The following is a 13,926-nucleotide window of genomic DNA, read 5'->3' as shown; positions in this document are numbered from 1 at the left end:
CAATGACCGTCACCCTCACTCACTCAGGGCCACCCACATTGGCCCTTTTGGTTTTTAGAACACAGATACTACCTCAGGGCCTTTGCCTGTGCAGTTCTCCCCCTACCCCCTCAGTTATTTTTATGGCCTACTGTCTCACTTCATTCAGGTTTCTGCTCAAAGTCACTTCATCTGAGAAACTTTTATTTTTTATTGTGTTACATTTATCCTATGTAAGGTAAACATGTAAAACATGTAATATGATAGGTAGTAATAAATGATTAGGAGACAAAGAAAGGAGGTAAAGGGGGAGAAGTTTTATTTTGTTTTGTCCTATAACAATTTTCAATAGTCCAGGCCAATGTGACACCTTAGTAAAGAGTTAAGAAGGTGATGAAGTGAGCCATGTAGGTATTTGGGGAAAGAACATTTCCAGCAGAGAAAGGAACAAATGCAGTGACCCTGAGACAGGAATGGGCTGGGCCTATTGGCGAACCCATGAGCCATTACTAGCTTGGTGGCGTTTCACTGCTGTTGACTTCTCTTTCCCCTCCCTCACCTTTGTAAATATTCAGAGTACTCAATTACTCCTCATGAGGGTGCCATCTGTTTCCTTCAGGGACCTGATAGCTATGAATGAATCCATCCTGCTCAGGAAGGTTGTATAGTTTATAAAAAGAAATGCTGGAGGAGTTCAGAGCAGGAGAAAATCATTGTAGGATGAAGCGTGTGAATCTTTGTTTCATCCCTGAGGGAAATACAGTAGAACCAAACTATTTCTATGACCGTGCTCCAAAATTAAAGGTATCCCTTCAACCCCTGGCCTCAGCCAGAAATCTCTCTGGGTGTTATCTCGCTTGGATTCTTCTTTTTTCCTCATCCCAACAGCTAATTGATCCCTAAATCCCATCTGATTTTCCAAATCTCTCTTGAATCATGCTTTGCAGGTCCTTGTTATCCAAGGTACCTACAGTAGCTACCTACAGTAGCCTCCCTTTTTTTAGTCTTACCCTTTCTCCAAAGCGATCTTTGTAAAATGCAATTTGACTATATTATTGCCCCTTTTAAAGCCACTCACTAGCTCTTCCTGGTCTACAGGAGAGTATCCATATTCCTTGGCAAGCATTTCCAGCCTCATTACCCACCACTCTTCCTTTTGCACGTTATGCTCAAGCTGTACTCAGTAACATAGGGTTCTTGTGTGGTCATGCTTCTGGATCTTCGCATTTGCTTCACCAGATGTCAGCAGTGCCTTCCCTTGGTAAACAACTCTGGCTCGTCCTTCAGGACTCCGCACAGGTGTCACCTCCTCAGGAAGTCATGCTTTCAACAGGTATTTGTTAAGCCAGTGTCAGCCCTGTGAAAGGACTGACCTAGGCATTTTGTGTATAAAACACACAAGATCCTTGTTTTCATAAAGATTTTGTCTAATAAACATTATTTTGTTCTTAAAACAAGGCAGCCATTGGACCAAAATGGCTCTAATGTCTTGACAGCCTACACAAGCAAACTGAAACCCAAGCCAGAGTCAATTCATGAAAGCCTCAAGGTTAGGAAATTGGCATTATACTGAGTGAAATAAGTCAATTGGAGGAAGACATATGGTTTCACTCATATGTGGAATATAAGAAATAGTGTGAGGGACCATAAAGGAAAGAGGGGAAATTGAATGGGGAAAAATCAGAGAGGAAGACAATCCATAAGAGACTCTTAACTCTGGGAAACAGTGAGGGTTGCTGAAAGGGAGGTGGGTGGGGGATGAGATAACTGGGTGATGGGCATTAAGGATGAATACTGGTTGTTATACTATACGTTCACAAATGGAATTTAAATAAAAAAGTTAGGAAATTGAAACTTCAGGACAATAAATCACAACCAACCAACTAGGTTTTCCTATATAAGGCAACTCAAATTATAGTCAATCAGGTAATTTCTTTGCTATGTTTCTGTGTCTTCTCTCTAAAAGTCCCCTAGCTTCTGTCAGTGGAGCACCTCAGCTCACCTTTGGTTTAGCACTGCCTGAGTCAAGTCAATAGCTGTTCAAATAAACTGTTCAAAAATTTAATGTCCCTCAGTTTAGCTTTTAACATATTACTTGCTAACAGCATTTGTTTGGAAAGACAAACACTAAACATGGAAATACACAGATAGATATATAGCAAAAATCGTGGGAGTTGCCTTAAGGGAAAAACCAGAGAACAATGAAAGTGACTATAGGGGAAGGATGGGTGGGTGGGATGAGTAGAAGGCTGAGGAGGTGACAGTTAGGCCAATACCTGAAAAATTACAATGAGCTAGCCAGGTAAGCCAGGTGATGGTGTAGGGAGTCACTGAGAGGATTCGGGGCAGCATTTCAGGCAGGAGGAGCAAAAGGGAATGAGTATGTAGGAAGGCTCTGTGCAGGAAAGGAGAACCTGGTGCATTCTAGGAACTGAAAGCAGGTTAGTAATGGAGCTGGAATTTGGTGGGTGGGCCATGGAGGGTGAAGGAGGTGGAGGTGCAGAGGTGGGCAGGGCCAGATCTTGTGTGACTGTGTGCCCACGCAGTAAGTTTGGGTTTTGTTTGAATGCATAGCAAGTCCCTGACATTTGCTAAACAGAAGAATGACCTGTTTTAGTTCATGTTTTAAAAAGCTCACTCTGACTACAGTCTGGGGAATAGCTCTAAGGGAGATCAAGAGGGAAGAGGTTGATGTCTCCCTCTCTGAATTAGGGGTCCCTCCAGATATTCCTGGAGTACTCGGCACTTCTTTGAGGGTAGCATTTATATTGCTCACAATCACAATGTTCTGTTCACTTGTCCATTGCCTCCACCAGCCTGAGCACTCCTTCAGGGTAAGGATTATGTCTCTTATCTCCGTGCAGAAATGGTAAGTGTTCAACAAATGTCTTTTTTTTAAGGAGGGAAAAAGTCTCAACCAAGGACCTATTCAGTTACAAAATTCAGTAACCATTTGCTGGAGAAAAAAAGGACATTTTGGTGAGGCATCTTAGTAAGAGGTCTGAAGCAGATCGGACTGAACCAGGTACATGCTGGAGGTGGGGTGTGGATAAGAGATAAAGGGAGACTCGCTTGACTGGAGTAGGTGGTTGAGTAGCCATTTTTAATTACTGGAGTTTTTCTGGATTGTGAAAAAAAGGTTCTAAAGGTAGGGAGAAAACTGCTGAATCTCCCCACATTCATCAGAGCAGTAAGGAGGCCAATGTCCTCTTGGCCAGACCACTGTCAGAGCCCATTCTGACTCCTCTACCTACAGCAGGGAGTGGCACACTCTCGATGCTCCGAAGTCTGTACAATGAGAATTTATATACCAGGCACCATAGCACAGTAAGATAAAAAGTATACCAAGTGGGGTGAGTGCAATTAAAGATAGATATGATAAGATAAATTTGGCATTTCATCAACTCATTTTGGAGGAGGGAGAACTTATTGGGTTGTGAAAATGAATCATGGGGAGAACAAGGTCCCCCTGGCAAAGCATCACTCACTGCAGAGTAATTCTCCCGTTGTCGTGGGGTTCTGTGCAGAGGGTGGATGGATGATGATCCCTTCTTTATTGAGATTTTGGGCTCACATCTCATTTACGTTTATGCCTGCCAGATGGCAGAAGCCTTTATCTGTCACTGCATTCCTTAGCCATTTCTTGATCTCCGAGGCTCGAGTGCAGAGAGGCTGAAATGGTACAGCAAGGATGCCCGGGAAATGCATCGGTGAACGCTAAGAGAGACAGACAATGCCGAGGGCAGGAGTTTATTCCACGGGATAACAGGGATGAAATTAAGAAGAAGAAAGATTGGATGTTTAATATCAAGGAAAAACACCCTAGTCATTTGACTTTAAGAATAACTTTCCAAGGGAAGCTGTGAAAATCCCGCTACTTGAGGCATTTGAGAATAGACCGGATGATGTACTGGAGATTATCCTGCAGGGAGTCAAATGTACTCTAGTCCAGAGAGTGAATGAAAATAGCCACAAAACCCACTAATTGGTCTTTTGTGGTTATGATTCTGGCAGCCTGGGCAAGTCTTGCTTTATTGAATCCTCTGCTTACTCCACTATGAATTTCCCCAGGCCAAACTGAAGAACTGCCGCTTGGGAGTCTGTGTGGGGCCCCCATTTGCATGGCCTGGCTGGGTAAGCATCGGTCTCACCCATTGACTGGTACAGCCTCTTCCCCTCCCCACTGCTCCCCTCCCCTCTTTATCTCTTCTTCTCAATAAAAGAAATAGGTATGAGGTGACAAAAGCTTGGGAACCATTCTTCTGAGTCATTCTGTTGTGTCTGTAGGATGCTTGCTCTCTGCTGCTCACTGTCCTGTGGTTTGGTGTTTGGAGGAGAATATGAGTTTAAGTCCACCAGGGTCAACGTGAGACATGGGAACTGCTGAGGTCTGTGGTCCATTCCACGATGGACAAGCCCTGTAATTCCTGCAGAATTGCGCTAAAATCTGCCCCCTGCTTTCTGCCTCAGCCTGCCCAGGGATCTGCTGGTGGTTCTGAGTCTTCTCTGTTTTACAGCTATTGTTCATGGTTTGGTGGAAGGGAGGGGAGGGAGGAAGGTTTTCATTTCCCAAGGACAGACTGCACTTGGCATTCAACTTGAGCTATAAGAAACTCCTGAATGAAAATGTTGAAGGCCAGATGCTCATTTTTCCTTCTTTTCTTGATTAATTGCAATTGATCTACAAACACATGTATTTGGGGAAAGTCTCTGAAGCTAGACCTGGGACAAGTTGCTGACATGGTCACAGAACTGAAGCAAGTGCAGGAGTTCAGGCAAGTCAAGTGGTTGAGGAGGACTCGTAAGTCAGCTCTTGGGGAGTTTCCACCTATTCAATTTATTCCATACATTCTCATTTGACTTAGATAGACAGCAATTTTCCCATAGAATAGACTCTGGCCATTTATGGTTGTAATCTTTTTATTTAAGTCATGTGAGCGTGATCTGGAAGTCCTTTTTTTTTTAATTTAAGATTTTATTTGTTAATTTGAGAGAGTGAGAGCATGAGAGAGAGCATGAGTGGGAAGAGGGGCAGAGGGAGAAGCAGACACCCCACTGAGCCAGAAGCCCAGTGCAGGACTTGATCCCAAGACTCTGGGATCATGACCTGAGCTGAAGGCAGACACTTAACTGACTGAGCCACCCAGGTGCCCCTGGAAATCCATTCTATAAGGTAAAATGCAAAATGTTGCCAAGGCATGAATTTGAATCACTGAAACTAAGGTAATGGTGGCTGAATTGTTATCTAGTGACTAGACCCTCTTGTGGGCCAATCTCTACCTCTACTGCAGCCCTTCTCATTGTCAGTCATCATTTTGTGTGAGAAGTTTGGGGAGACATATCCTTGGTGAATGCCATGATTCAGTGCCTTGTCACTATGCACCATAGTCCAGCCCAGCTCAGCCTTCCTAAACAGACACAATCCTAAAGATCCGAGGAGCAGTCAACACAAAAAATGGAACCTGTTCAACATTGTTTATTCATCTTTTATTGTGGGCCAGGCCCTGTGCTAGGTGTTGTAAGAAATACAAAGACGAATAAGACCTGGTTTGGGCTCTGAAGAAAATAGAACTACTAGGAGAACCCCATTCTCTCCCCACAAAAACTCAACACCAATGACCATAATAAAGAGGAGTGCCAGATAATCACTCTGGGGATGTTTTCTGTGGAGGCCGAGAAAAATTAAGGCCATTCCACCTAAAGTTTAGCATTAGTACAAGTACAGCCATCTTAGGCCCCTGTGAATAAGAGCTGAACTTTACAGGAAAAACTGCAGAATGTTCTCGGCAGGGAATCCCATATCAGAAAGACAACAGAGCCCACGCCGTGGTAGAAAGTCCCATATTAGAATGAGAACAGAGCTCAATGCCCTTGAAAGCCCTATATCAGAATGTAAACAGAACTTGAGAAATTCCTCCACCCCTTCTAAAAATCCCCTAGACCAGCCTATAAAAAACCCAGCTGTAACCCACTTCGGGGTCCAAGTCCCTGCTCTGCTGTGTCAGGTATACTTGGACCCAAGCTCGAGCTTGTAAATAAACCCTCGTGTGCTTGCATCGGTGTTGGCTCCTTGGTGGTTTCTCGGATTCGCAATCTTGGGCACAACATTTTCCACACCAACAACCAATTCTCTGATTCTCCGGATACCAACTCAGTGTTCAATGATTCAATTCTGACACTACTTCGTATTAGTGCAGACCCCACAGGTTAAGGGCTCAGTCCTACAAGACTGTCTGCCTCCCACTTCATATACTGTCACTGGTCTTGGGCCTCCCAGAATTGACCAACTCGTTATAAATGGGTCCACCCACCAGCTATAAATGGCTACAAATTACTCCCTCCTTAGGTTCAGTAATTTGCTGGACTGGCTCTCAGAACTCAGGAACATATTGTACTTACATTTACTGATTTGTTATAAACGATACAATGATCAGCCAAATGAAGAGGTATGTATATGGGATGAGGTCTCGAGCATAGCAGCATGGGGATATGTTGACCAACCCAGATGCTCTGTGAATTATGCTGTTTAGGGGTTTTATGGAAGTTTCAGTACATACGCACGATTGATGAAATCATCTGCCATTGGTGATTGAACTCCACTCCAGCCCCTCTCCCATTCCTGGAAGTTGCAGGGTGGGGCTGAATGTTCCTAGCTTCTAATCAAGGCGTGGTCATTCTTGGAAGCTGGGCCCTATCCTGAAGCTGTCTAGGAGACCTCAATGGCCAGTCATCTCATTAGCTCAAAAGACTCTCACCACTTTGGAGATTCCAAGGGCTTTAGGATCTGAGTGCCAGAAACCGGGGACTAAAGCTAAATATTTTTTATTATGCCACAACCACCACAAGGAAATTACATGGAAAGTGTTGTGTGACTTTAAAGAGGAGAAAGATCAGATCCATCTTTTTAAGACTTCATATTGTGATATCATGCAATGTGAAAGAACTTGGATTCTGGAGTCTGCCAGCCTGGGTTTGATTTCTGGAGCAAATCCCATAGCCACTCTATAGCTTCTTCATTGGTCCGTCACAAAATAGAACAATCTCAGTTCCCCTGGAAGGAGTGTAAGGGGTCTCAGGTCTCTTACGGGACGGGACCGTCTTGTTGCAGACTGTTATTTTGCTTGTCTGTTCAGTCCTCTGTAGAGCTCAACCACGTTGTTTCCCCCCACCCCCCCACCAAGAGATCACAATAAGATGAGGAGATTACTGCTTGAAACTTGCAATCCCATTATCTGTCAGCCTATGAAAGATAAAAAGTGCCACTAGTGTATCCAGAAAGTCATTTTTCAGTAGCCATGGGTGACAAGAATTACATTTCTTTGCCAGGACATCTTGATGTGGCATATCATAAATATTCAGGTTCTGTAGACTTTTAAAAAAGATATAATATCTCCTTTTTTGTATAACACTAGCTTCAAGGTCAGATTCAGGATGACTCAAAAAATAGGAACTAGGAATTCTTATGCATGAGCAAAAAGCAGCAGCTGGGGAGTAGGCTGAAGGAGGTAGAGGAAGTAGAAACTGAAAAATGAGGTAGGGGTCAGGGTATGGGTTTGGAAATCATATGCTGGGGTGTATTACCCTGGCAGGTGGGCCTCTGCTCTGGTCCTATGCTTTCATGGGCCTGGCTCTGGCCCTCTTCCATCTATACCTTTTCTATGGGAAGAGAGGTCCAGGAGGCTAAAGGATGTGTCCATGTGGAGTCCATGTGCCCCTACTTCAAAACCATATCCTAGGTACCAGGGATACCAGAATTCCTAGCCCAATTGCCAAGACCTGTGTAAGTGTCTCACTCAGCTCTGTCCTTTTGAGTAAGGACTAATAGTACCACCTGTGCGTACCCAAAGGGTGGCCAAGGGGTGGTGGTGTGGCGGGGGTTGGGGAACTAGAGATAGCCTGGGTGAGCTGGGAGGCCCATGTGCATATGGAAAAGGTCTTTTTCCACAGTTTGGCCTCGGTGTCCAACGAAAGATGAATGGATAAAGAAGATGTGGTTTATGTATACAATGGAATATTACTCAGCTATTAGAAATGACAAATACCCACCATTTGCTTCAACGTGGATGGAACTGGAGGGTATTATGCTGAGTGAAGTAAGTCAGTCGGAGAAGGACAAACATTATATGTTCTCATTCATTTGGGGAATATAAATAATAGTGAAAGGGAAAATAAGGGAAGGGAGAAGAAATGGGTGGGAAATATCAGAAAGGGAGACAGAATGTAAAGACTGCTAACTCTGGGAAACGAACTAGGGGTGGTAGAAGGGGAGGAGGGCGGGGGGTGGGAGTGAATGGGTGACGGGCACTGGGTGTTATTCTGTATGTTAGTAAATTGAACACCAATAAAAAAAAAAAAAAAAAAGAAAAGGTCTTTTATGATCTGAGAAGAATTAGGAGAGATAAGAGAGAAACAAGTGACTTGTGGGTCAAGGGTTTCCATTTGTACCGTTGCCCTTCGCTTGTAACTGTTAGAGGTGGGCCTGTGCAGGAGTCTGGGCTTATAACACTCGAAGCAGAAACAATGAATTTGCAAATAGTTCCTGATAAAATTGAGCTGGCTTGCCCTTGTACTAGATTCAATCCTAATTGTTTTTATCTTTATCTGCCATGTTGCTAATAGGGAAAATAGTTCATGGAAATAGCACTAGGATCTCCCAGTTCCGAGCTATGGTCCTTGAGATACAGGAGTAACTTAAAGAGAAAGATTGTCTAGCCTTGAATTTAGGAGAACCCCACGTTGTCCACACAGTGAGAGGAAGGAGGCAGCATTCCTTCTGAGCCTGATTTAGAGAGGTAAACTTCCAGAGAGACTTTGGTATCAAATGCATCTTGTCCTACAACCTGGCCCAACCCCACACCTCAGGGGACTCTGCTCTTTGAAGTGTGCCCTCCTTGAACTTTTCTCATTCCCTGCCTAATGCTGGAGACAGGCAGGAGTCGGCAGTGCCATCCAGGTGGGACTCCTTGGGCCTGTACCAGGACACATGTGGGCTCTGGTGCCAATTTCTCCCCTGTAGGGCTTTCTTCCATCTTCCATCACTTGTGTGGGGTTGACCAGATGCTCCACAAGATCTGAGACTCATTCCTGTGATGTTATTCCTGGACTGGGACTGGGACCAGGACCCAGACCCGGTTCCAGGAGGGTGATCTGGAGGTTGGATAGCTCCTGCTGACTGGTTGGTATTTCTTTCACGAGCTCATCTGAAGTTGGGCCACCAGATGTGCACATATGCCAATTTTGGTGACTCAAATAGTTTATATATAACTATTTATATATTTGCCTGGGCCCCATCCACCCTAGGAGCAGCCCTGGTCAAGCGCTTGTGCAAATATCAATCTTTTCTCCAGTTTCTCTCCTAATTCTGCATCTCCTAAATCCCATCACAAGATGGGATCCAAGGTTCTTGAAAGAGCAGAAACACAGAGGCAGAGGAGGAAGTCCTGAGTGTTTAATTCCTGTCTTCTCTGACATAGATGACATAGTTTCCCGACTTGCATCTGCATGAAGTCTTGCCTTCAATTTTCATGTGAGACAGTGGCTTGATTGAATCCTACAGACAGGAAGACGCAGGACGCCTCAAAAGTTCTGGGGGGGTTACTTGGCAGGGGCTTTAAAGAAAATAATGTCAGCTCTGGTGCAGCTAGCGGCTGGAGGAGGAAGTGACATGGAGGGGTTTTCTGCCAACAGCGTGAAGTTCCCAACATGTTCTTCCAGGTTTAAAGTGAACCCCTCTACTACCAGAACCCCTGTGGTGTCTGCTCTGAGAAAGGGCTCATGGAGGAGACGAGATGAACAGGAGCTGAGAGACAAAGCCATAGGTGCTGCTGATCCCACTGAGAGTAGTGACTCATTCTGACCTGGCACCTTCCCTCTATGACCTGCTTTGCTCCAAGTGGTGAAGTTCAACGTGGGTCCTGCTATTATCTCCACTCCACAGATCAGGTAACAGAGGCCAGAGCTCGGAAACCAAGTGCCCACGGTCATGTAGCTACTGGATGGTGGAATTGGGTTGGAACCTGGGGCTGTTGGACTGCTCCAGGCCTGCTTGGGCTCTGAGGCCCTTTCTGCTGTGGTGGGGTGAGGCACTGCTACCCTGCAAGAGAAACTCTGGGGCCTGGAGGACCCCACTGGGGCTCGAGAGTGAGCTCTTGGATGGGCTCTGTTCGCTGTTTTTAAAAAGCCCTAAAGTACTTCCAGTGCCCAGCTCTTCATTCCGAGTCAGTGGGCTTGGAGCAGGGTGCACGTCAGCTGCTCTTAAAAGGTGACTGAAAAGTAGTGAGGTATTGACATCCTACCCCCATCCAAAAAAAAAAAAAAAAAAAAAAAAAAGATTATATCATAGCTCTTTTCACCCCAGTATTTCAAAACCTTTCTAGAACACCTTGTTTGGGAAATGCTATTATCACACTTTGCAAAGTAACAACTGACCATCCGACCGTACTCATTCAGGAAACCAGTGGCAGATCAAGTGTGATCTGGGAGCCAGGCTTAGGCCCCTCTCCCAGCCCAGACCCAGACTATTCTTCCATCAACTGTCCTTGCAACTGGGCCAACCTGGTCCCGCGTAATTTAATTTGGAATCTACGTTGTTGGTACATCTCTTGTTAATTAGCTTATATGTTTCTAACAAATTTCAATTATTTGTTTGTTTGTTTATTTGGCAGAACTGTATTAAGGCCTCCAAGAATTCCCGAAATATGACTGGATGGCATAGAAGCATAAGAAAGAAGTCAGACAAGAATGGTCAACAGATTGGCATCTGTGAACAAGGCAAAGCCAGGCCCAGGTGAAATTGGAGCTTGTCATTCTTCAGTGAGGCCCCTGGGCCCCTCCGACTGCCCTCAGGGAGCGCTGTGCTCAGCGACCTGTACCTGTAGGACCCTCCCTCCTGTCCCATGCGTTTCTTGGTTTCATGCTTGGAGCCCGGAAGATCTGATTCCAATCTGGTTCCAAGTTTACTGTGTGCTTTTGGACAAATGATCTAAGGCTTCTGAGCCTCAGTCTCCTTATCTTCAAGAAAGGATAATAAAACCCGCCTCCTTGTATGGTTTTGAGGAATAAAATGAGAAGACAGATGCAGAATACCTAGTGCTATGGCTTGAATGTTTGTGTCCTCCGACAATTCCTATGTTGAGCCCTAGCTCCCAGGGTAAGAGCATTAGGAGGCGGGGCCTGGGGAGGTGACTAGGTCGTGAGGGTGGAGCCCTCTTGGATGGGATTCGGGCCCTTATGGAAGAGCTGTCTCGCCCCTTCCCTGCCTCCCAAATGTTAAGATATAAATTTCTGTTGTTTACAAGCTACATAGTCTATGGTATTTCTGTGACAGTCGCCCAAATGGATTAAGACACTTAGAGCATTCACACCTTGCGGACTCTTAGCAAGGGTTATATATTTCTCTCCCTCTTTTCTTTCTTTCTTTCTTTCTTTCTTTCTTTCTTTCTTTCTTTCTTTCTTTCTTTCTTTCTTTCTTTCTTTCTTCTTTTTCTTTCCTTCTTTCCTCAAGTTTTTCTTTTGAAAAGTGATATAATCAATTCAATTTTTCATTTGGAATTGGTCAAATCTTAAAATGTTTTTCCTTGGAGAGTACACAGGGCAAACAGATTTCCTAGGGGGAGAGTGGGATCCCAAGGCACTGGGCACAGTTCCTGAGGAAGATTAGCCTCCAGGTGGTCGGTCCACTGTGGGGCAAAGCACAGGGCTATAGCTGCTTAAAGCTAGGGACTTGGGGGCTCCCAAAGGAGAGGTGTGTGTGTGTGTGTGTGTGTGTGTGTATAAGTGGGCACTGGTGTGAGTATATTGTGAGAATGTGTGAATGTGGCTGTGCATTTGTGTGAGTGTGTGTGGGTGTGTACGTGGGCACTGGTGTGGGTATATTGTGTGAACGTGCAGGTGTGGCTGTGCGTTTGTGTGAGAGTGTGCATGCGTGCATGTATAGGATCTGAGGGAATAGTCTGCATGTAGCACAAGACTTGCCGTCTACCCCAAAGGTGAAGAAACTAAGAGCACCCTTCTCAAACATTCTGTGTTTGCTGGAGACTGGGTGGGGGGGAGTGTTTCCTCTCTTGGAAATCCCTTGGGGAAAATGTGGATGTAAGGGGAAAAGTGTAGGGTCTTCCTGGACAAAGGCCCTCTTTCCTCAGGTGTGAAGGGCTCTCTGGGGTCCTGTGAGGTGTCCCCCTACCCCCTTCTCCTTTCTTTGTTCCTTCGTCTCGCTTCTTGCTTCCTGCAGCCCCCACCCCTGTGGACCCCGTGGGGTCTCTCCCTGCACCTCCCTTCTCGATCCTTCTCATTTCACTTCTTGCCCCCTTCTTTGCTTTTCATCCAGGATGAGGGAAGCCTGGTGGAAAGCGTCTCTATTTCTCTTCTACTCCTATCCCTGTTAACAACCCCAAGGGCCTGAGAGGCATCTGTTTCTTGGTCTCCTGTTTCTGGAAACCATTATTTATTTAACGTTTTTCCCTGGTTTAATGAGTCTCCTATTCTTCTGTGGAACATTCCTGCAGACAGGACTCCAGGGCTCGCTGCTTAGAAGCCCTGTCATTTCCTTCTGGTCTGTCACCAAACAGTCGCCGGCCTCCTTTCCTGTGAGCGAAAGTGGGGAAAGGAGGCCAGCCTGGTTCACCCACCCCGACCCGTGGGCCTACCTCTGGGCGCGAACCTCCGTGGCCACGGGGCCAGAGAAGCTTTAAAACGTACATTTTTTTTTTTAACCTGAGCTGTTCCTCCTCTTCTTGTTAGTCATAATCTTTCTTTAAACATGTGTCTCTTATTTAATTAATTTATTTTAAAAAAGATTTTATTTATCATGAGATTTATTATTCATGAGAGACACAGAGAGAGAGGCAGAGACAGGCCGAGGGAGAAGCAGGCTCCCTGCGGGGACCCCAATGCGGGACTCGATCCCAGGACCCCGGGGTCATGACCTGAGCTGGAGGGAGACGCTCAACCATTGAGCCACCCAGGTGCCCCATGTGTCTCTATTTTAATAACCAGAAAAGGAATTAGAGTCTAACTGGTTCCCAGCAGTAAGGATGGATGCAGATTAGTTTTTATAATTATTTGTAGGCTGTCCGTGTCTGAGGTCTTGAATTCTTGATGCTGTGATAGCTGCTAGGGTGGGCGGGACGCAGCCCTTTCCAGAAGGGAGTGGCACTGTGAGCAGCTGAAACCACGGCTGGCTCCCTCCAGCTTCCCAAACTTGTCGCTGCCTTCCACACAGCTCTTTCCTGGGACAGGGAGCAGGATCCTCTGTGGCTTTTGCCACAGGTGGGTTCAGGCCGCCCTCTGCTAGTGACTAGCTGTGACCCTTTGAACGAGTAACTTTACCTCTTGACACCAGTTTTCTTCTGCAGTCTGAAAGGCAGAATGTTGACAGGAAAGGTTGTGAGGAATAACCGAGAATGATACTTGAATGTGGAGCTCACTGCTCTAGAAACTCTTTAGTAGACAGTAGCCCTGCAGCAGAGGGAGTGTATTTGAAGCGACAGCCCAGGGCAAGGGTGAAATGAGTGAAGGCAGCTGTTCCTAAGATCCTACTCTTACCTCCTTCTCGAGAAATGAGAGAACTTTCTCTGAGGTCTGTGCTTGTGGCCGAAGAGGTTGTGAGTGGCCCTGGAGGGAGTGGGGTAAGCATCCGGGTGGGGGAGGGCGGGCACTGCTGCCAGAGCAGTAGGTGACACGCAGCCAGACTTGGAAGTCACAAAGCAGGGGGACCAGATCTGTGTAGACCCGATTTTCCCCTGTCCTGTCATCTCCTTAATGAATTAAGGTCACTCATTAAGTCTTGCCTCTTCCCTCCTCTTTCAAAGCATCGCTCGTGTTTTCATTTTCTCACGCTGGTCTTGCTTTGGCCCAAGCCCTCATCTCCTGCCTCAGTTATCGTCAAAATGTTTCCTCACAATGGAATGTGGCTGGGCCATAAGAAGAACGATGAGGTCTTGCCATTTG

At 45.8% G+C, this 13,926-nt stretch overlaps 2 long non-coding RNA genes across 4 annotated transcripts in view; one reads left to right on the top strand and one right to left on the bottom strand.

The window, feature by feature from the left end:
- The window catches only part of LOC144293028 (uncharacterized), an 11,841-nt gene extending 571 nt beyond the window's left edge, over window positions 1-11,270 (top strand). The window contains exons 2-7 of one of the 3 annotated variants that reach the window (XR_013360468.1): window positions 1,219-1,312; window positions 2,880-3,004; window positions 4,051-4,113; window positions 4,267-7,912; window positions 8,347-9,921; window positions 10,644-11,270. This is a non-coding gene — a long non-coding RNA (uncharacterized LOC144293028). The remainder of the gene's footprint in view (window positions 1-1,218; window positions 1,313-2,879; window positions 3,005-4,050; window positions 4,114-4,266; window positions 7,913-8,346; window positions 9,922-10,643) is intronic. The other 2 variants (XR_013360471.1, XR_013360469.1) reach the window with 2 other exon arrangements.
- Window positions 1-13,926, bottom strand: part of LOC144293029 (uncharacterized) — a 19,619-nt gene extending 5,693 nt beyond the window's left edge. Inside the window, exon 1 of the long non-coding RNA XR_013360472.1 lies at window positions 13,522-13,926. This is a non-coding gene — a long non-coding RNA (uncharacterized LOC144293029). The remainder of the gene's footprint in view (window positions 1-13,521) is intronic.

This window comes from Canis aureus, chromosome 21 (assembly GCF_053574225.1).
Source record: "Canis aureus isolate CA01 chromosome 21, VMU_Caureus_v.1.0, whole genome shotgun sequence".
Taxonomy (NCBI): domain Eukaryota; kingdom Metazoa; phylum Chordata; class Mammalia; order Carnivora; family Canidae; genus Canis; species Canis aureus.
Note: the sequence above shows the minus strand (reverse complement) of the source record. Positions and strands in the feature narration are given on the sequence as shown.